Source organism: Neodiprion fabricii, chromosome 3 (assembly GCF_021155785.1).
Source record: "Neodiprion fabricii isolate iyNeoFabr1 chromosome 3, iyNeoFabr1.1, whole genome shotgun sequence".
Lineage (NCBI taxonomy): Eukaryota > Metazoa > Arthropoda > Insecta > Hymenoptera > Diprionidae > Neodiprion > Neodiprion fabricii.
In genome coordinates, this window is record NC_060241.1 from 28,112,390 (window position 1) to 28,136,504 (window position 24,115).

Below are 24,115 nucleotides of genomic sequence, written 5' to 3' on the forward strand. Positions count from 1 at the left end.
CCTCGAAAGGTCTTCCCTTGAAAGAATTCCCTGCCAGGACTTCCGCTACCAGACGAATCGCTGCAGGCTCTCATCTTTCTCGATATTTCTTCTCGCGGCGTATCGAAAATATAATTCACCATGAACATGTACCTATAGGTATAGCGAAGGAATTACCTTTCAGCATGGAATTCCATAGAAGCGGAGCTACCACGTTACACAGTGGCCGTTTCAATTCTCACCTCTAAATATACCTCCGCTTTCATCTACACCCCCTTACGATTCTTTTCTCGCGTGATCTTTTCCATGCTCGGGCAGATGCCCGCCTCTCCCGCACCATAACAGTGGGATTCACTTACCTGAAACAGAAATTGAACGAAACACGTAAGAGGGGAGTCTTAATTCACTTCCGAATCGAATAGACCAAATTTACCCTTTACAAACTACCCCGAGTCCAATTCACCTGTTTCGGTGTTACATTATACATTGCAGGTGTGGCATTGTACGTAACCCCTGATGGGTTATCATATATCTCGCTCAACACTGCAGACATGTACGTTGTATTCCGTATTATACGTCGGGGAAGAAATTGGTAAGACGGTGGAGGAGGAAGTGAGGGAGGAGTGGTCCACTTTAAAATTCAAATTTTCGAGCGTGCAGGCTAAAAAGACGGGAATCGACACTTTCGTATATAGCGTATAGCGGCTGCGGGGACAGTTCAATTTGGGTTTGAGGAAAATGTCGACGTTATTAGAAATTTGATTATATAGACCGAAAGATATTGTGTCGTCTTTTACAAAATTGCAAAACGGTTTTCATCTAATTTGTTGCCTCGCTACCTCTCATTAACTTCACCCTCCACCAGGGCCGTGTATACCCTTACTTATACCCCAACACCCACGGTTATCCAAATTACCCGAAATTCCGAGCGCTCCTAAATTAGACATAACCGAATCACTTAGCCGGAACCCTTGCGAGGAATTAGGACCTTGTCAGAGAACCTTTTAGTCGAAGCAATGTATGACTGGCATCTACCCGACCATAAATTTACATTGCGGATATACAATTTGTTTATTATTATTGTACAATAACAGACCTTGTGCTAATATAAGTCATTCGTCGAGCTCCGATCGTCGTTTTCGTCTCTGTCGAGGCAGTGCTGGGTTTCCTAAATGTTCTTAGGATTAATTCGTTCAAACTGAATGCTGGAATGAATTAAGATATTTGGGGGAGAAACTTGTGAAATTAAATCCAAAATTCGAAATACCTTGAGAGACAAAGAGACGGCGTGTAATCGGGGATTTAGCAAGGCTTCTTCAGCCACGTAGTGGCTTTCCCATAATCCTTAAACCGAAGAGTTAAGCTCACTGTGTTCTACGCTCAGCTTCGTCTCTGAAAACGTCCCAACGTTCCATCGGAAGATCTAAGGTCACGTTCGTAACGCCGAATCACACAATCCCTGTTTCACTTACCGAAAGTTAGAACTTAGATGTGTTGAATTTACGTTCCCGAGATTTGTTCTGCTCGACAAGATTGCCAAAGTCAGCTCGAATCCTCATCTCTCTACCTCTTTTCAACATCGATAACGCTGCGGCAAAACCTTCCTTCCCCCCTAACGAGTCTCAAACGTATTCATAAGCACGAGATCTTCCGAATTTCAAATATTCATTACAACGTAGAGCCCGTAATTTCAAACTGGCATCGACGCAAGTCAAAGCATGACCATTTTGCTGAACTGATATCGACCTACTTCAACTTTGACCAAAACTCCGAATGACTGCGTAGGTTGTCATCGCATACCTACGCACGCGTAAATTTTATGAATGTATACGCAGACCCTTTTAAGCAGGAAATTTGATAGATTGAGCAGAGTGTTGTGAGACGGGAGAAAATTGCAGGACGACTTATTAGATTCAGTTTCTACTTACAGTACGCGAAAGACAGTTCGCTGTAATTCGAACCTTGTTCAAGAGTAAAGTGCCTGAAACTCACTGCGTATTGTTACACAAAGACGAGGGTAATCGGAAACGGTGAATCCAGTTTTCGTATCTACATTGTTTTTATAAGATAAAATGGAAATCCATGATTCCAGATGAGTGTGTATCTTTATTTACGACGATACGTCAGTGGGACTAGCTAACAAACGTCAATCCAAACGGAAGTATAGATAACATGAGTAAATAAACGAATGAAATCAAACGGAGAGTAATAAGATGACCCAACGAAATACGCACTACAGGATACATCGTCGTTGTCCACTGGCCTGCCCGCGGCCACGTATAATATCCAACTGCATAAATCCACGTCATAAATCTTGGGCTCTTCTGTAATATAATCCGGAAATCCTGAAATCCTTCGCCTGCGGTAAATCACAAGATTCACAGAGTAAATCCAATCAATAATTCCAACGAACCTGCGGGAAGGTATAGGTTGTACGACGAGTTCTACCGGCCACGGATCTACCGAGCCACCACCCTCATCAGGACACCAAGCTACCCTCAAAGTTAAATATGGTTGCCAACTCGCTGACTTATACGAAGCAACATCAAAGTCACCCGAAGATGTTTCGCTCTCTGTTGGTGTGGTCTGGTGTGCGTCTCTACATGGGCGTGTATTCATCCCAAAGGCGAGGGGACCTGACGGCGCACGCGTCACATGTGTAGCCACGGTCTAGGAGGTCGTCTTCGAAAACCGAGTACCTACATACCTGCACGAATGATCGATTCGCGTACATAGAGATCGACGAGAGTAAGGGAGAGACCAGCAGGGCTGTAAGTGATGAATATTTTAAATATCCAAGAAACTTTCTTTTCACCAAGCGTAAAAGGTTTTCTCTATCGTGTTAAAAGTACCGCTCGTATGGTACGTGATGTGAAAACGGCCGATGTGTTAGGTACGTACAACACAAACGTTTAAGGGGTTTGTGAAGCGGCAAGAAACGGAGCGGCCGGCGTGTACACCGCTGATAAAAACAAGTCGAAAATAATGATAAACAAGATTTCAGTTACGTTCCGAAACACTTTGCGTGTTCGAGAAAAAAAAAGACAATAAAAAAGTTGATATATACCATTAGACCGAAACTATGCATGTATATCGGGGTGAGATACGGGTTTCAAAAATGTTAAAATATAAGGGAAATTATACCCCAACGTGTGTACAATAAACACTAGAAATATCCGTTTTTATTGAACATAAAAAAAACGTCGTAATACTTGCGCAACTTTCAGTTTTGTCAGACTGTACGTTATACGGCTTGTTCGAGGGTGTTTATACCTATACATATAAAGGTCTAAGGTGTTCATGGGATAAATATTTATACCCTTGGGGTGCCGGGCACATACGGGAGGGAAAGACGAGGTAGAAAAGTTTTCCACACCCGTTCAAAAACGGCAAGGTATCGATTAGAACACCAAGAAGAGGGAAAATTTAACACCACTCAATAACTCCGGATATAAAGACTATGAGGTTCTGAAATATGAAATCCGAAGAGCAATACCAGAGGCGTAGGGTGAGGCTGGAAAACAGGCTCAAAGATTCTTCAGGTGGATGGATGATTCTGCGGCCTCACCCTATAAACCAGGTTCAAGTTTTAATAGATATAAACGAAAATCCTTTAAGCCGGCACTTACACATCCCAGCTTGGAAGTTTAAAGGCGGTGCCAGTCTTTCGTCAATGAAATATTTTTTCAAGTTTTAACATTAAAATCTCGAACGATTTTAGCTCATCCTGACGGAAGGATTTCAACCGAATTATCCTTACAACAATTTTATTTCGCTGGTATTGTTTACAGCCTTAGCTTGTAATGTAATTTTCATTCGTCTGATCAGTAACCTCGGAATTTAATTCAATTTTTTTTATAAATCTTTCCTCAAAGTCAATCCCAAAAAAAATTCTATGACCGTGACACGAATATTCGGCATTGGATTTGGGATATTTTTACTTCTCCAAAAATCCGATATTAGCTTTTGTCTAATTCGAGTAAGTAACGGTACCTATCTCGTATAAAATCCTATTTCCATAACTTGCGTCGTCGATTAAAGGACGGATAACCACGGAAAAAGGTTTTCCGGTACATAACTCAGCTGCAAAAGTCTTCGCTCAATCTCAATTGCGATCTCGCAAAGCTGAACGATTATCAGGTTTTATCCTATTTCTAACGACCGATCAGACGAGCATTAATCAAGTAAAACATTCCGCCTTAATAATGCATCAACTCAATTTCAGGGGCGTCTATTAGCCTGTGTGTGTATATATATATATATATATATATATAAGCTTTTGTGATTGATCAGTCGAGGGATTGATTGGCTGTTAGCCTTGTTAGTAGCTGTAACTGGGTGATGGATTACCGTTGTTTTCACTAATTTTTCCACCCTTTCTCTCTTCTGCAGCACGTTTATCGAACATTTGTGACCGATTTATCCAGCAAATTGTTGCGGATACCAATCACGCCTGAGATCGAACTTAATCACGTGCTGTATCTAGTTGTGTGTAGAAGAATATATCACGAATGTTTTCTCAGCTATTTCAAACTTCCTTTCGAACGCACAATGAGTAAAAACTAAAAGCATCACAGGGGAAATGTACACTTAAGAATAGGTCTCAATGTCACCATTATCATTTTCAAACTACCAGTCCCCATCATGAGAGATGATTTCTCGTTGCAAGAATTCATCGCGTATCTTAGGAATTTTGTTAGATAATCCAAAGACACGGAATGTCGAGGCCAATTCTCTTTTAGATTAAATTTTCATGTACGTTTGGTAAAAGTGCGCTGCACAGAAGGCAGAGAAACGGTTCGTACAGAAGGAGGAGAAGGTTGCAGGCATTTGGACGCGGTCGGTGATCCTTTGAGATTTCCCCGCAGGATCGGAAGACGGCTGAATCCGTAGATATGCGGTCGAGTCAAGAATAGTTATCTGCACCGTTACGCGGTTGCCCTAAATTCGGTCATCAATAATTTGGCCACCCTTGCATCATCGCGAGCCAGCAGCCTGACTTATTGCCGGGTGAGGATCACCAGCCCGAATGTCCATATACGTATAATTAAACCCCTCGTGATTTTGGCATGCGTTATTTGAACGACTGCGGGGGTTTGAATACACAAATTTATGTACCTAAATAAAGCCAAGAATTTAGTGCTTCTGAATAAGACGGATCAGATTTAGGGGTAAAGCTCGCATAATGCCAGGCATATCGCAGACGTTTTGCAACACGCCCTCCAAGTTTCCACGCCTACAAATTATACGTAATTAATCGACATACTCGCAACGCTCGCAGAGAATTCAGAGTTTTTTGTGTCGCCGACTCCTCGTGCCCAATTTATCTTTCATTTAGCAAAAATTTTTCTCGATATTCCCAGCAAGTATATTTGCGTATATCTTTGAGCGAGTACGGAAGTAAATTACATATTATACGAGTAAATAAGGTACGTATACGTGCGAGGTTCTGGTCTGTTAATAAAATATCAGGAAGGGTCGATAAGTCGTGGTTGGACAGTACACGATAAGTCAAGAGTTTACGTGCGTATTTTTACATGAGTATGTTCTATATTAATATCATATTTATACAATATGTACCACACATATAAGCGTGCGATATCGAAAAAGAAGTTAATAAAAGTAAGCGTAGAAAAGTTGAGAGCTAAAAAACAAAACACTGCCAAATTTTTAATATTCATTCGTAGGGGATAATCGTCGAGATTTCTTATCGTGTACGTGCATATAGATTTTATACAATGTATTACATGTGTAGTAAATACGACAATTAAATTATGGAAAATTGATGCGCTTTGCGGGTTATTCAAAATTATCGGCTAAAGTTCATTGCACATTTTGTTTTTCAACGTAACAAATTTTTGGAAAACGAATAATTTAATGCACAGAAGCTTCAGCAACGTTTGAAACATCTCCTGGAAAATGACCAAAAATGATCAGAATTTCTTATTTTTTGCACTCTCGACGGTATGATTATGCAGCGCGAACCCGCCGCTTCACGAGAGACAAGACTGTTACACCACGTCTCGCGATTTGCGAACCGGCGCCATGGATGCGATGAAAAGCGGAGAAGAGAAGGAAGAGGAGTAGAGACTCTTCTCAGAGTGGAGTGACGTGCGGACAAGCGATAATTATCCCGGAACGTCATCCGTCTCCTTTAACCTTTCTTGGCTCCGTCCGGGGGCCCTTTGGCGAATTTCCCACGAGAAACCCGCGTCCTCTCTTCACATCCGGCCACCCCGAGACTCGGCTAGGCTGCCGCAGAGGAGAGGAGAAGAGAACAGAAATTAAATGTTTGCCTACAAGCTTCACGCGCGCGCCTCAATCCCCACTAAAAGGAGCAAACAGCAATTTGAGTGGCTCGGTTCTCTGCCGCGATGGTGTTAAGGTGCAGTGCGGCTATCAACCCCCCGGTCTATTCGTACTCACGGATCACTGCGGAGTATCGCTTAACATTTTTTGCTTTTTATATCTCACCCTCGGTACTGGGATGAAGTTATTTGCGACCGTATACGTGTAATGAAAAATCAGCTATCCGTGAATATTTAACACAAAAATAACGCGCATGCTTCGAAGTGATTGTTGGACAATATAATGAACAACTCGTTGTAGTCCGCCATTGGCGTATTAGTTTCAGCTTGCCTTACATTACGCAACTGTGAAATTGCAACATCACCGCAGGAGCGTTGCAATTGCTGAAGGACAATTTGTGATGTAGACAGAACAGAAAAGCTGCAGCAGGAAGTATGGCACGTCGGACAACGTTGGGGAAATATCGTTCTTGCACCCATTAAACTTAAAACCGATATTCGATTTTCGCATAAACGATATTTTAATGCCTCGCTAAATTGCTGGCTCTGGAGAAATGAAAAATTCCACCACGTTACCAGTATTATACATACCGCCATTTCCTGCAGTACAATCGCGGATTCAGTCGTCATATACATTTCTCACGAACATACGTCGAATGGGTAGTTAAAATTATTGCGTTATAATCATTCTACGGTGGTAAAATACGCACAAGTAAATCCAGCGACCAGCTACATTGGAGGAAAGAGGGAATATCGATTCAACGTTGGGTGTACATTGTAGATATATACGTATATTAAGGGTGTATTTAACTCTAACACGCCCCGCCAATCAGTCGAATTTTTATATGGGAAAATGAGTGCATTTGAAATTTTTCAAAGAAAACTGTTTATTATTTTAAAACTGTATTATCATAAAAAAATCTCCTCCGACTATTTTGTAGGAAATTTAATTCGCTACAAAAAAGATCTCTTGTAAAATCATCGTAAATCTAATATTTATCACGTTATTAGAGAAAAAAGGAAGACAGTTCTTAGCTGATAACGGGATAAATATTAGATTTACGATAATTTTACAATAGATCTTTTTTGTAGAGAATTAAATTTCCTACAGAATAGCGTGAGGAAATTTTTTTTAAATACATGGTTTTAAAGTGTTTAATCAAAAGTTTTCTTGAAAAATTTACAAATGCATCCATTTTTCCATGTAAAAATTCGACTGCTTAGTGGAGCGTGTTAGAGTTATCGGAAAAATTCGGGGATTGAACCAGACTTGTTTCTAAATATGTTGATTACTTTTGGGGGGGTGAACGCAAAAAAATTCCGACATGATCGAAATAAGAACCACCCCAATACACACGTGTATTGTACACCCACCCGCAGTTTCTCTCGAACTGCAAAATTCGTGAAAATGTGAAATAATTTAGCTACGGTCTGGTACATTTACTTGATCGCACACACGAGTCGAGTCCTTTGTTTCCCTCATTCCGCGAGATGAACAACCGACGAATGGCGATGAAAATGATAGACGAAGCTGCAGCCGTCGAGTCGGTCGTTATTTACTACAGAGTTCTGACAATTTTAAAACGGTGGTACAAATCTCTGCATTGAAAAAAACTGTAATAATGTAGACAAATTTTCCTTCAAGAGCTTACAGCTTTTCAAAACGTACTTCCGCATATCCGTTACACACCGCAGCCACTGACCTACCGCAAACATTATCACCATTGCAATATACGTACAAAGTATAGACGAAAGAACGAGGAGAACATTAACGCGGACTTGAAGCTCATTGTCAGTGAAAAATGCATTCTGGAAACGAACAAACGAGTGCTAAACGGTTCTCCTCGCCCTCCGACGGCTGAACGTTCCTCGATTGACGGAACACTAATTTGTTAGTGTTTGCCTTTTTAGCAACGCGTCTCGTCTCGCGGCGTGCGTGCGGTTTTAAAGAGCAGAAATTCACCGTGACGTTGTACAAGGTACCACGGATTTCTCCTTTCCATCGTCATTGAAAGCGTCTCTGATCCCCCGACTTGATTTTTAATCAAACAATAGCGTCGCAGCAGCGTATCTTACCAAATATACACTCGTTCCAATAATTTCGAGCAGAAAACAACTAATTGAGATACGTGGCATAACGGCGTCAAGTGAAACCGATACGTCTATAAAGATATACAATACAAAAACTTATTTCAATAGAAAAAGCGACGAAGAAATAATTAAAATTTTACAGGATGTCTGATAACGTAATATTACACAGTTCCGTTATACTTTCGGTATTTTCATCTAATTTCAAAGCGTACAGTTTCTTCCTTGGAATATTGAAAATACCTTAGTCGCATAACCGATATGCGTTTGAGAGTTCGATCACGATCCATTATAACGCTAAACATATTTTATTATTTACGCAGGTAAATAAATGTTTTCAACGAATTTTCTCCACAGATTTTTTCTTATACATGTGTATGTATACGTATACGTAGCCTGCACATGATGATAGATTTTTTGCACCTTTGAGATGTATACAATCCGCAAAACGACGAAAAGATAAAAATTTCCGAGGCTGCGAGATCGAACTTCGCGCGCAGTGTATACACCTAATTATACAGACGCTGCAGAGAGTGTGTAGCAGAGGATGGCGGAGTTATGACTTTCTCCCCTGTCGAAGGTAAACGCAGCAACCCTCGTAATTCAGTTACACTAGTCGACGGACGAAGCACGCCCAGATTTCATAATCCGTTTTGTCTATACGCACGTACATAGCCATTCCCATCCCTCCCTTAGATTCCCCGGGGAGACGCGTACGAATAAGAGAGAGACGTACAAGCCGCAACGACTTGCCGCAATTTGAAGAATAATAATCGCGTTAGACCTCCGCGTGTATGAAAATTTATTTCACCTCGCAATCAACGTGTGAACAAAGTTATTCCTGGAATACCGCAATTACTTTACCGGCTAAAAATTGAAAGCGGGGGCGGGAATTAACAAACACCCCGCATATTCGTAACACACACACGACACAACGCATATATATGTACGTTGTATATAGAGTATACACTGCGCGTAAAAAAAAAAATAAAATCGATAATTTTTTACCAGCTTTCAACTACCTAAAACTATAGTTTGTCGTGAAAAAATAACCTCCGTGAAGAATGAGCCTTGTCCTGAGAGATTTGGTAATTCCGGATCATGTCAAAGTATGGTTTCGGGTAGTTTAAAGCTGACGAAAATTATGGATTTTTTTTTTTGGCACAGTATTTATATGATATAGAGACATGATAACTCGCGCATGCGCATCTTCTGACATATTATTAGAAGCGAAGAGAAAAGAGAGACAGAGACAGAGTGAGCGTTAGAGAGAGCAAAGAGAAGATATGCGCGCGCGTAGAATTTGCGGAAATAAATCAAAGTTATTTTTTCCCTGAAGGATATAGGCTTTAGGATATCGAAGGCGGTATCGGTCGTTGTTCTTTTTTCATGTCTATATACATAAAAAAAAAAGTGATCCCTGCGGCATTCCCACGTATATATATATTCGCGTATGTACACCATATACGTATACCATAGAGCCGATGCGGTGTACATAAATTCACAGTGACTTCTCTCTCTTCCGTTGATGGAACGGAGTTATCGAGGCAACATTCTACCTGCTTCTGCAGTTATTATTGGCCTCGATTTCGCCAAGAACGCGTTGTATGATCGAAACATCATTCAAAATGTCCTACACACCCACACACACAGCTATATACAAATATATCGATATAAGGTTCGTTCCCAACATACTGACGTGTGTATAATAGGTACAATATAGACGATCGTGCATTGTGAAATGACCGGAGGATATGTATAACACGAATATACGAAGGGGTTTTCCACCCCTCATCGCGTGGTTCGAATGTTTTTTTTCTCTTCTTTTCGTACAAGTCTGGAAGGGATGGAGTTTGATGTAAAAAATGTCAATTGCATCGTACGCCTCGTTGCATTACAGAGTCGATTTTTTCACTCGTCTGCCCGCCGCACAAGAGTCGTGGAAAAATTTTGACATCCGGTATTATCGTCCTCAGATACGGCGAAACTTTGCACCAGGTATATATTTATAAACTCGTTTGCCTACACGCGGCTTCATCCACAAACCCGCGCGTGAAAAAACCTTTTCCTTCTAATTTCCTTTTCACATGATCCGAGTTGAACCCCTCGAACGTCGCGTCGTCCTCTGCCGCTGTGAAAATTCCCTCCATTCAATCCGCGGTACAAATATTCGCTAATGGGGGGGCAAGCGGAGAAAGTATATTGCCGAATTTTCCTACACTCTGCTGCTAACAAACTCTTCGAAAAGACCGTAACTGATCCTTTGACGAAGATCGAGAAAAGCCGGAACCTCTGTAGGATATTTTCACCATTCCTTAGCTCTCTGCGCCATATCATTACCGCGGCATATTCCATTGAATATTACAAACTCAAGCGTATAGCCCTCAAACCAATTTTCTAAATTGCCTTTCTGTCGAGTTTCAACTTGTATTAGGTTGATTATAACAAACGTAAATAGTGCATCCGACGTTAACAAAGCCGTGACTAATCGTAAGTCTTTTCGAAGAACTCTCTGAATAACCGAATTTTTATATTTCTGACCTTCGGCAAAGCACAAATGTAATTTTGCTGAAACCATACAGAAAAAAATTGCAAAGGGATTAATTTTTGTAAGATTTGACTTCCTTAAATCTGCAATTAAGTGCATATTTTAGCGGCAAAAATCAACCGACAAATGTCTCACTATGGTAATTTTTATTTTATACTTATATCTTAACCTTTTTGTCATCGCTAAAATGGATTTTATGAAATATCGAAATGGCGATTGAAATTGACATTCCTTCGTCCCATATATTCAAATATATAATATAATAGACTACGTATATATATAAAATCTCGTTTTAATTTCGGCTATCAAAAACATTTGGCGCTTATTCGCGAGATGAAAGACATTATTCCGCGAATTCTCCCTCCTCTTGCGAAAAGCTGGCGAGTACCTTTCAATAATTAACAAGGCTGGAATTAACCCCGTCAATAACCTCTCGACGCAGAAGAAAGGGCAAATATCCCAAGTGAAATTGAATTTTCGGAATACTCGATGTTATGAGGGTTGATCGTCGCGTCTGACATAGAAAGTATGCGTGTATAAATTCCAGCTATGCAGCGGCTTATAATAAAAGCTGCAGTGATATATCTGTAAAATTTTCCCCTCTTGCTTATAATCCCTGAACAAGAGAGTGACGCTACATAACTTGAAAATCGCAATCAAAACTTCGTCTTCGTTATCACGTCAATAAGATAACGCCGTGTAAATGCGAGATGTGACCATAAAAATTGTCACCGAAACGAATATGTTTCACATAATTGATTCGATTACTTATTCATTACTTTAGTCAAATGAAACGGCTCTCAAAGCTAAAAATACCAATTTATTCGAGGATACTAACGAGTGTTCGTCCCACGCGACAAAGTGGCCTCCATTACCAGTTTTCGTTAGATCGGTCTGAGTAATGTCTTTAGGCAAGAAAAGTGTTCATAAATTTGTAAGGCAAATTTAACATGCCATGGGGTTCTACAACGAGGAGAAGGAGGCAGGAAGGGTGGGGCGGGTCGGGGAGGGGGTGGCGAGGTGTTGAATCCATAAGTAGAGCCCTGCCCCATCCCTCCCCTATCTCGAGCGCACCTTGTACCCGGGCGTTGCGAAATATAGATGAATTCAATCAATGTCTAACGAACGTGACATTCGGTTGAAAAATTTACTAACAAAACTGTGACAACGACGATTTGCACGAGCCTGAAGGTAATGAACTTTTCGATTCATTCGTTATCATTATTGCTATTATTATTCAATCCTCCCCGGCATAAAACAATGTTTGACGAAAATTGTATTTAACAAAATACAGTTGACACGTAAAATCAATAGCGACGTACGATTGTACGTACATACGTATGCCTAATATTAGAGGAAATAGCTTTTCGGTAAATAAAAGGTACGTATATAGGTATGAATAATATTTGTTTTACTCGCAGCTCATTGGATCGAGTCAAAAATACATTTTTTAATTAACGCTAGCCGTTGAAATACATGCTGCGGCACAACTCAAACCCAGAGAAGCGAGACAGAGAGAGAGAGAGAGAGAGGAAGAGAGAGAGAGAGAGTGAGAGCGGCAGAGAAAGAAAAAAAAAAAAGCGAGAGAATTATGGCTCGACACGTCGGAGCTGGGAAAGGCCACCAGCCTCACCTCGCTGGATCAAATTTTGCTTTCACCGTAGACATAGACGACTACAATATATAAGTGCAGGCAGCAACTGTTCCAAGTTTTTTTTAGCTACTCGGCTGAGCCGAAAACCTTGTCCTTCTCGCGGTAATGGAAATGGTCTGCAAAGCACCCCGTGCATACGACGAAGAAAGGGTAGTAACTGGTGACCTCTTATTCAAGAACACGCGGCAGCGGCGGCGGCGGCTGCAATATGTATGGGATTTTTGGCAAAACTCACGATGACTGCAAGGACGGTATTCTTTCAGACATCATCTACTTTTACTCGAACACAGCCCTTATCCTGTGCAGCATCGACGCGATCGAATCTATACGCGTCCTCCGCTGTGTAAGGTACCTGAGTTAGCGTATGCCGTGTATGCCCGAGTACATCGAGTGGGAGTATACATGTAATCGCGAGTCTCGGGCTTGTTCATCCTCGTATAGAGATCACTCTCCTCTTCTCTCTCGCCGCTGGCACCCTTTCCGTTCCCCTCCGCGTTGATGTCTGAGTTTCTCGACGTGCTTATACGGCCGGGATAACCGGTCTGCAACGCATAGATAGGGTATGCACGGTGCTGTTCCTGCTGGTCTTCCGTGCCTCGCGAGAGTTTCACGATAGCGTTTTCGTCGATAAATCGATCGGCTCTATACAGACTGGTGTGGAAGTTATTGAAAAATATAAAGACTGAGAAATGCGTGTAGTTGATAAGAAACGCCCGAGACGGCTGTAGTATTATTCGTTCATCCCTCTGCAGATAACGACCAATTCCCAAAACGCGGATATGAACGTTAGGCGATGTTCGTTCGTCCGACAGGTTGGCGGGCTTCGAAATTTAATGACCGAGGTCGGCTAGCCTGAATAGAGTTCCGGTATATGGATATAGAGGGTTATTACATCTGGTCCGTCCGAAATACCGCAAATTCTCACCGTATACGACATTAGTTGCGGAAAATAATAATTCATATATCACTCTGCGTGCGTTAATGCGCTGGGCAGCAAGTTATTATATTTATAGAGGTTAATTCGCATCCATCGGATAATTGACAAAGGGATAGGAATCCTCAACGCACAGTGTATAGGTATACACAATACCTACCCCTAGACGCAGGCATGCACGCACGCACATACTGGATGCGGTACGTCAGGCCGAGGCTTCCTGGTCTCAAATCCGAGTGAAATTGCGTTCCGTCATAATTTCGCAAAACATTAGAAATTTAATTCCTACGCAATCCTGCACAATTTTATTAAAACCCCACGTCTCGCGTCTCAGATATCACTTCATTCGCGTTTGTCCGGCGACAGTATGAAGAAAAAAGGGAAAAATATTTAAAAAAAGAAGAAAAAAAAAAAATCACAAGAGTGATGAAATAGCATGTGGGAGGGGGGTGGTAAAAAGGGGGGAGGACCGGAAGAAACCCGCGGCGAAATAAACCACGGCACATTCCTTTATTTCTTTCCATCGGTCATTATTTGCTCGGGGACAGAACTTGGCTCTCATTCTTTTCTTCCACGGCACGTATATTCTATAAGATATTGCCTCTGTTCCAGATAGATCGAACTCGAGAAAGGGGTAGGTGGTGGGAGGATGCGAGGATCGCTGGGGGATCAGGCGACAGGGGTAAGGAGGGGTGGAGAACGGAGGTGCCGCTGCCAACGTGACGAAGTGAACGCCAGGACCGCCAACCGGTATCACCTGTGCGATCTTGGTTACATCGGAACACCGCGACGAGGTGAGAGGGCCGCACTGACAATGAACGCCGGAAAGGGAAAAGGGGCGCTGGATGGGGGTGGAGGAGGAGCGATCGGAGAAAATCACACATGGGTGCCACCGAATCCAGCTGAAGCAACTCCGGAGATTAATTTTGCGTACTAACGACAAGTAGACGTCGCTATACTGTCCGCAATGTATGCAGGCTGTGTAACGTAAGAATGACTAAATATAATCGATTTTCGATCGAATGGATTATTTTTTCCCGATTGATTGAGTATAATGGATTATTTTGCAAACACGAACAATCGACCAACCCGGTTATTTCTCCTCGCAAATCGGTTTTTGTTCTCGACTCCTATTAACGATCAAGTACAATATCAATTTATGTGACGAGTGTATCAATTATATTAATTATCATTGTCTTACTTACCAAGTACCTATTTGATGTAATAAGTGAAAGGTAAATGAATATTTTCGCCTGAAATTGAAAAATATTGCAAATAAAACTGTAAATTACCAAAAAACTTTTCCGGCAGTATGACTGCGTAATGAAACTTACGAAATTTTGGTTTAACACGCACATTGCAGTTTCAGGGAAAAAAAGAGATAATCTGTTGATCGATCAATTATTACCGATTCAATCGAATCGTGTTCGATTATTTTTTTGGGCTCGATTAATCGACGCATCGATTATTTTTAGCTTAATGGCCATCGCTACTGCGTATATAACCGTTCGGTGTAGGTACTAGTCGATGCTGAGATTCCCTACGAAATTATTGACTCGGCGTGTTTGTTCGTCGAACAGAGGCCAAACGGTGAAGAGGATCCTTCCTCGCGAGTCCCGAAAGATTACGATCAAAACGAGTGGACGACCGGGTTGCCCGTACTTCAAACGTCGTCAAACGTCGATGGAACGTGAATTATGCGGATCGTCTGATAGCCGTGTGGCTGACAATAAACCAAAAGTATATTTTAAAAGCGTAAACGCTACGGCACTGTGGTGGTCTGCGGTTTGACTTCAGCCTGGATATTACGACACAAAGATTTTATACGTCGTATAAACGTGATGAAAAATGTGAAGATATTGATTATATACCCACAGTAATGACACCACGCCACAATGGAGTTTCCTGACGTTCTTCTGCGAAATATATTACACATAGAGACGCTGACAAAGCGCCGCATATTTCGCGGGAATCGCACCGGGTATCGTATACTACATACATATATATATATATATATATATATATATATATATATATATATATATATATATATATATATATATATAAATATATATATATATAAACCCGTTGTGTTAGTGCAATATTCACTTTTTGTCATCGCAAGATCGAACATGCTGAATGCTACTTTTTCCACGATATACACAGAGGTGTTATATGTATGGAAGTATATGACATACACGGTATACGAAAATGCCGTCGAGATAAGAGCTTGTTCCCTGTATACGTCGACGATGTAAAAGTGCGCAAGAAACTGGATAGATGCACCCAGTGATTTGATAAAAAAAAAGCGGAACACACGCGTGGCCGTCAATGATCTCGGAAGACAAAAGGCGACGAAGTGGAAGTTACACGCTTTGCCTATCATGGGTATAAAATATTTTCAAGGGAAACGTAAGAGGAAACAGAAAAGCGTGAGGCTACATTTTCTACAGGCTAGTAAGACCGATCGTGCGGTAGAGCTCTCCGACGACGGTTTTCATGGATTGATCAATTCGAGTTGGTTAAAGTCGAGTGGATACGGGGCTGGGCGAAACGCGATGCTGAAATAATAAACTGTCTGAGGGGTGAAAGTACTCATATAGAAGTGCGAGGAGGTGTGTAAAAACAAAGAAGAAGAAGAAGATGAAGAAAAAGAGAACAGAACCGCGAATTTAGGAACCGAATCGAAGAACCAAAGTACAAAAACAAGACTTTTCCCGTTCGACAGAGCAGAAGTTATCGCCGCTATTTCTTCGACTATTATTCTTTCGGCCTTTGGCGAATTCGGACCACTGCCTCCACCGCAGCCTAGCCTGCAACGGCGAGAAATCCGCGAGCTAGACCCACCTTATATATATATATATACATATCCTCCCTCACTTTATTCCCGACTTGCCTGCTTCACCTGCCGCCATGTTTCACCCCACCGTTGATACCTGCCCCTTTTTGATCACCCCATTATCATTCTCATTTACCACCCGTGAAGGCCTCGTGCAATTCAAGGAGGGAGAAGGAAAAGGAAGAGGAGAAGAAGAAGAAGTGGAATAGGAATAAGAATAAGAAGAGGAATAAGAGGAATAAGAAGAAGAAGAAGAAGAAGAGTCCGCATCGGCGCCCCTCCGGCTCCGGGATAAAATCCTCCTGACCCCTTCTCGCATGCTCCAGTGCCGGTAACTAGGTAACATCGGAAGCCACGAGGTCGATGCTTCGGGTTGTTCAATGAGTCGCGAGCGGGGGATGACTGGGGACGGTAGGTATAAGTCAATCCGGTGCCCCTCCCTTACCCTCCCCGCCGCTGCCTCTTCTGTTCCTTTCCATTCCGCCCCCAGGTAGGATCTCGAAGGCCCCCGCAGCATTTTAACCAGGCGAACATCCGCGAAACTCAATCGTCGGAACCTTCTTAACCTTTGATCCAATTTCAGCGTTCCATTAGAATTCAACCCGCATGCAAATCCACCGTCCACGTATTTTTGATTCCGACGTTATATATTTGAGTCGAACGGTAACTGACGGCTGCAGGCGGCGGCGAGTAGGCAAAAAAGAGGGGGGAAAAAAGGAAGAAGGAAAAAGGTATAAAATCTCCCGGAGGTTATTCACGGAAATCAGGGAAATGGCACGAGCGCGTATACATCGAGGACTTACAACCGTAGGCAAAATATACACTATCCATGGTAATAATAATGTTTCCTTTACACGTTGGATGAGTGTAATAGGAGTAGTAGACGTTACTGCACGCAGCGTATCGATGATGCTTGCAGTAACCGAGCCGATTCGATGGAGCGAAAAATGTAGTTTTTCAACGTCGAAGTGCTGATCGAAAAAAATGAAAAAGTACGCTATTCAAAACTCCGTTGTTGTTCGAACCGAACAACCAATTCAATTTTCAATAAAGTTTGTATACAGTTTTTCACGGTGATCGAAATGGCAAGAGATTTTTTTGGTCATTTTTCTTTATTTATTACGTAGTCAACAACTACTGATTTCAAGCTTATCAAATACTGCGCAATAGAATATCTCCGGATCTTGTAGATATAGTGATAGATAGACTTCAGCCGTGTTTTAATCGATTTGAAATTTAGGCGAAATCAGTAATACTCAGAGATCCCTGCAAAAAGAATCAAACAAAAGACAGTTGAAGTAGTCTATGATATCGAATGGTCTGGGTTGAATTCATTATTTTTTAATTTGTCATGCATCAAAACAATGTAAAAATATATACACCCCCCTTAAGGTTTGCTTTTGTAGTATTGCATTGTACGATTTAATAATTTCTCTAGCACAAGTCTGCAGAGATTTTGTACCTGGGATTTGTGTACGTGATTATTGGTATGTTAAGTGACACTAGTAGATGAAAATTACTATCCTTCGTAAAAGTTTGATTTTGCAACCAGGAGAGTGTTATTTCAAAATTGAAGAAAATCTGATTTCAATTATTCAGATAATAAAAAACCGGAACAAATACTCTTTGTGCATTCTACTGATTCACTTTAATTACAACTACCTATTATGTTTCAAAAATTTAGAATATCTACGATTTTGATATTCAGTTAATAAAAAACATTACGTTCCTTAATTTTTGAAATAGCATTCTCCTAACGGTAAAATCAAACTTTCTTGACAAAGATTAATTTTCTTCTGTTTATTATCACGAAACTTATAATAATCACGCACACGAATCTTAAACGTTGTTTAATCGCTGACAGAGGATATCAAAATCTTGGCGAATAAGCAGCAGCGTTAGCGATGCACCGAGATAAACATCATTAGCTAATCGTGAGAGTAAAAACGAACGCATATGAATCTGAAATATCTTGCTGGACATCTACATATCTAAGACTCAAAAGTATAACGTATATAAGCTGGTAACATTACATCGGCTGCAACGCACCCGCAACGTCAAATGGATCGGTGCTAATCGATCATCCCGAAAATATAGGATTCCCCGGAGCGTTGGTTCGACTACCGCCAAATTAGAACGACGGCGTACGTTATTGGCCATTTCAAGGGAGTTTTATCCCTGGCAATAGGAAAAAACTCAGCAGCGGCAACAGCAATGAGCTTGGAGCGTGGGATGAGACGTCATGCACAAGCGTCGGTTAATCTACTTTAAATTGGATAGACTTTCAATTAGCAGAAGCTCCGCGTTGTCAATTATCTTTTCATGTATACGTATGAGTAGTAGTGCAATTTCGACGCCGCCGGCGTGTCGGTGCTGTGGTCCATTTTTACCTCCATGCCATATAAACCGAATTATACGTAGAGGTGGATCAAGCCGTCGAGTATAACTTTCAAATGCAGGAATGGCGCAGCATTGCTCGCTTCTCAACTTCGTCGGAATGGCCATGAATTTTTCACTGCTAATTCTGGCATTTGACAAATGAACAACTAATTTGCAGGAATCATCGTCTGAAGAACTTCAGGAACTGACTGCCCGTCATATTATAAGCAATAATTGACGAGGTCATACAGGGTTCGCACGTTTTTGGAATGTGAAATTCCCCGACTTTTCCAGACATTCCAGCCTGAAAATAAGACTTTCTTCGGTAACCTTTCAAGAAATACGATGCCTATTCAGATTTTCTTTAACACATTCATATTGTTATCTTTAATTTTACCTAGTAACTATCTTACTGCCTTACTATTAATTTACAAACAATAGCCCGCGATTTTCCATAAGAAAAAAACGTAAGAAGATTTGGTATTAAACAATATACACAGAATGTATGAAGCGGTGCGACGAAACGAAATTTTAAGTGCAATCTTTTTTGTCCTAAGATCGACAGCACTTTGTACAAGAACGAGTTTATTTCTTCGACAGACTCAAAATTCCAGCTTTATTTTTCCAACTTTTCCCTATGGGTACGAACCCTGTCATACGTACGACCTGAACCTGTACTCTTCGGGGTCTCGGGTTCAAAGTTGAAGCCTTTCGTGACCGTCGTTCACTGTTGACGCGCTCAAAGTTGAACCAGCACGCGGAGAGGTTTATAAAGCCCAGCTCGCTTGGCGAATCGCTGAAACCCTTTTGCACGGATCAGTCGGTTTTAGGCGCCAATGCATTTAAATGCCTGATCCGGCGTAAACGCCGATTCCCTTACACTCGGGCAGTGCCGAAGTTACGCAAGTTATACCGTGTGAGCGAACCTGTAATGTACATAATGTGTGCGGCGCGAAGGCAGGTGCGCCTAAATGCGTGATACAATTTGTACACGAGGTTAAGTCAATGATTAGTAAGATCCCACCGTGTGCATTCAAGTATTTTCACCCCCTCGCCGTCTCGCGCCAAGTGATTTAGTACAGTTTCGGGTAACGGCTGAAATTTCTCGTCGATAGAACTTGGAACAATTTGGCTCACATCACCAACAATGTTTATCCGTGTTTGTCTTATCTGTAACATGAAATGCAGCACGGATGCAGGCTGACGACGAACTGGATCGTAAAAGGATGTGAAACTGCTGTCTTTCGATAAGAAAAATGAATGATGACTAATGTTATATGTATATGTACAAACTGAAAACTTGATATACTTGCGACAATGTCGAACGAAAACTATATCGTCGACAAAGATTTCACGATTTTTCCCAAACAGCGGAGGACGTGCCATTTTTCCTATTAAGAATACGATAGTTTTGCCTCCTCGTTCGATGATAAAATAAAAACTCTTCCGCAGGGATACAACTTTCACAGAAAACAACCGACCCGAATTACAATTGACGACCAAACGGCGCGTCGTCGTCGAGAGAAAAAACTGGCGCCCAAACAAATAAAAACCCCTATTAGGTACAAACACCTTATATGGTATTCCGAACGAGTTATTCCATTTCTTATTAAACTGGGAACAATCATTGTTTTAACCAACAACAAAGTGAAAGTACGACTATAGTTATAAAAAGTGTGGAAAAATATCACCGATTCTTTACTTTTCCCGGATATGCTCTGAAACTTTAAAACACAAGTGAAAATTCTCAGATTCCCAGTTACATGTAAGTATAAATAATTAGTTATCAGGTTCAATTTCAGCTTTTCAATGACTGCGAGGTCGCCTATGATGCGATAATGTAATTAGCAGAATTCGTTTGTTTCAAACATTGAACTACAAGTTCAATCGTTCCGATATCTGGCGGCATGCATAGATATGGACCTTGTGATAACTAGGACCCGTCTCCCCTACAGCTTAGTGGGGGTGATCGCTGTAATGAAATTCAACCTAGGCTGGTTTGTTTAGGACCTAAGCCTTGACTCTTCCCCTCTGTATGTATATGCATAGATTCTGAACGCGTTGCGTAATACAGGTATACACGATATTGCATTTCTATACACACGTACATACGTAGGTATGCGAGTACGTATTCAGGTAGGTATAACAAACGTTTGCATTCAGGCGAAAAGCAAAGAGCGAAGAGAGCGGCAAGGGGGTGAGCGCCGAGGGGGAGGGAGGGATCTACTCGACGAGGGACCGCAGATGGGGACTACAACCACATTTTCCATGGAATAATGAACATGGTTTTATGCGTTTACCCACCGTTTCCTGCACGTTACTACGCATACCCAGTACACAGGTTCAAGGTGCGTCGACGTATATTTTATTTCACGATACGTACTTCGTGTAATTATAGACAGAGTTTTATGAAGTGGATGCACGGAGTATGGAGTAATATACAAGAAAACGCAAGATATGGAGGTTGGTTAAACTTTGACTTTCAGAAACGCGGATAAAATATCATTTTTGCATAGTCATAGCGTTACAAATGCTCATCTTTGACAACAGATGTCGAAAGGAGTGTTCGAGACTACTCGAAAATGTTTCTCGTGTTTTAGTTTAAAAGAAGAAGAAAAAAAATAACATTACTCTGCAGAGAATTGTCAAATATTCGAAGAAAAATTGCAATTTGTAAATTTCTGTTCACTTTCGTCGATTCGTTTCTTGCTCTTATTCTATCACCGAGGCAATTCAATCTTAGCAATCGCGAGTCGCGTCTGCCTGTAAGTTAAAGATCTCCCGGACGAGAGGTGTACGATGAATCCTTTCCTATGGCAATAACAGGGCGCGGGAAATAATTAGGAGAGAAAAGACAATTGGAGGGGGAATGGAAAAAAGAGAAAGCAAGACGTTGCTAGAAGAGTATATACATATACAGCATCGTCGAATATAAGGCGGTCGAAGCCGAGACGTGAGAGGAAAGAATTAAACACAATGGTACCCCGTTCAGCCTCGTACTTCTCTTATACCGTCTCTCAAGTAATAACGTTCACTAGATCGTGTACTTCACTTTCATGCAGGCTGCACCAGCCAGCGTGGCACAGAGAATCCTGATAACCACCACGGATGAATCTCACGGGAGTATGAAGGAGTCGTAAATCAAATTCGATTACGCAAACTAGTCCAGTCTAGATGGTCTCGAGCTGCTGCATCAGTAGCGAGGAAAAGTGTCTATTACAGATACAGGTACATTTATGACGGACAAAGAGAAATTCTCCTTTGCTTTCTTCTGTTCCACAAAGCGTGAAATGCATTTACCGGTCAGATATTGACCGTCGCAGTTGGCCGAGCCCTCTATTACCGGTTCCTTGCCAATATCCCGTAATATATCTGAACGGTTCAACGCCTCGTTGGACACCGTATCGCGTGTGTATATAATAAGATAGTATATCGAGAAGTAAAAGTGCACGAGCCAAGTTTATAATTTTGTACGGAAAAAACCAATTTCTCAAATGTAAGAAAATATTATTATCATCAGCCAGTCAAATTATATTCGAATGAATCGGATAGATATATCGACGACGTATGCGGAGCGGCATAACGTGAAAATTTACTGAAATATCCGGGTATTCCGCGCTATATGATCTGCGCGTGAGGCGTTCATGCACGTTAATCTCGAGCCACACGCTTCACGCGTATATCAGCTTCGGTATCGAGTCTTGGAGGATTTGCAGAGGGTACATAAAGCCCACCTTATAGAGACGCGTAACCAAGATCTCGAGTCATTTTTGCGCGAGGTGGATGTATCGATTCAAGATTCTCTGCACGTAGACTGTACGCAATTTTACGAGACACTGCAACGCTCGAGGGTAGCCTCCTGCCGCCGAGGATGTGCAGAATCTTGTATTTCGTTCGTTCAACGCACATATATATATATATATATATATATACACGTACGGGCGGGTGAGTGCAAATTACACAGCTCTGCAGGTTGTTATTTGGACGTTGCGGAGGAGAACGCGAAGCTAAGAAGGGTAATTAGTCACCCAGGGGCAAGTCTGATGACGTTGTTAAGTGATTCTTTACTCATTAATTTTCGCCCTCTCGCTTCGGGGCGAAAACCTACCGTTTCAACTGTATTGCTCTCAGTCGCTGCGGGTACTGCGTACGTGATAATTTCGGACAACGTCTGCGTTCTTCGGAGCAAGGTAGGTATAAGGTAAACCTGTACCCGCGAAACTTATGAGGTTTGAGTTAGTGACGTTATCGTAGCGAAACATTGGGAAAAAATCACTATCTTTCTTATTTTGCGATGATTTTAAAGGAACTAAGTTTTTGAAATATGAGTGTGGTTCGTTATATTAAGATTTAATGAATTTCAGACGATTCCAAAATCGCAAAGTAACAGCTTTTCTTCGGCACGAATCGTTACGATAACGTTCCTAACTTCAATGTGATCGAAACTCTAAGGCCCTACTCGAATCAGACTCTTACTGTTAACGTGATCACGGCAGTTACATTAAAAGTGGGTATTTCGCCAAACAGACTTTCCGCAAATGAAATTTAAAATAATTAAGAGTCAGAATTCGGAAATCTCTGCAATCGTATACTACGTTGTACTAGCATGGATGAGGAAACGGTTTCGGCACGGCTTAAATCGCCACTTTTCATTCCAACACTTCTAAGGTGGAGTTTTGGGCGGCGGGAAATGTCGGAAGTCCCAAGCCGCCACCGACGGGTCGACCAAGTATTTGCTGAACGCCAACATCGATCCTACAGGGACCGCCGTAAGCCGATTTCCATTCGAGAAGGCGGAAGGTTACGCGTCCTCTAAGGACCGTCGTCCAGGTTCAACCTGCTGAACCTCCTCTCGAGTGGCACATGCATGCACGCGTCTTACACGTGTAAAGTCCTCGTATGTGTGGGCATATTCGTAGGTTCGTAGAAATTCAGGGTGCTCAAGTGGGACTTAATTGCACGCGTATATACGTTGAAGGTGATACCATTTCAGCCTCCAGAGTCAGGCTCCAGCTCCTCGGATGTCTACGAGCTTACAAATGGCTTGTGGTACCGACACCCTAATTTAACTTCAACTCCACTCCTTCGCGACACTTTACGGCTCGTAAAGTTGGCCCTGGTGACCGATGAAGACCGCAACCATGACGCGGATGTTTTACTTCTGATCAAGATACTGCGGTAAACTTAATGCTCGACGATTTCGGTTGATCAAGGATTGAGAAAAAATAATGTATATATACATGTGCACGGGATGTCCCAATTTAAAAAACGCATTGCGGTTTCAACCGACCGAATGGTTCAATTGGAAAATGTGTTTCACAAGTACATATACATATATTAAAAATGATTCGTCGAAGTTGGTCATGGTAAAATATATTTTTATTGA

The 24,115-nt window shown here is 41.7% G+C and overlaps 1 protein-coding gene and 1 long non-coding RNA gene across 2 annotated transcripts in view; one reads left to right on the forward strand and one right to left on the reverse strand.

The window, feature by feature from the left end:
- LOC124177400 (cadherin-87A) overlaps positions 1-24,115 on the reverse strand; it is a 164,999-nt gene that overhangs the window by 130,787 nt on the left and 10,097 nt on the right. The gene's annotated exons all lie outside the window — the stretch shown is intronic.
- Positions 22,685-24,037, forward strand: LOC124177403. Its single transcript, XR_006869607.1, has 3 exons — positions 22,685-22,919; positions 23,398-23,648; positions 23,723-24,037. It is a non-coding gene; the product is annotated as an uncharacterized LOC124177403 (long non-coding RNA).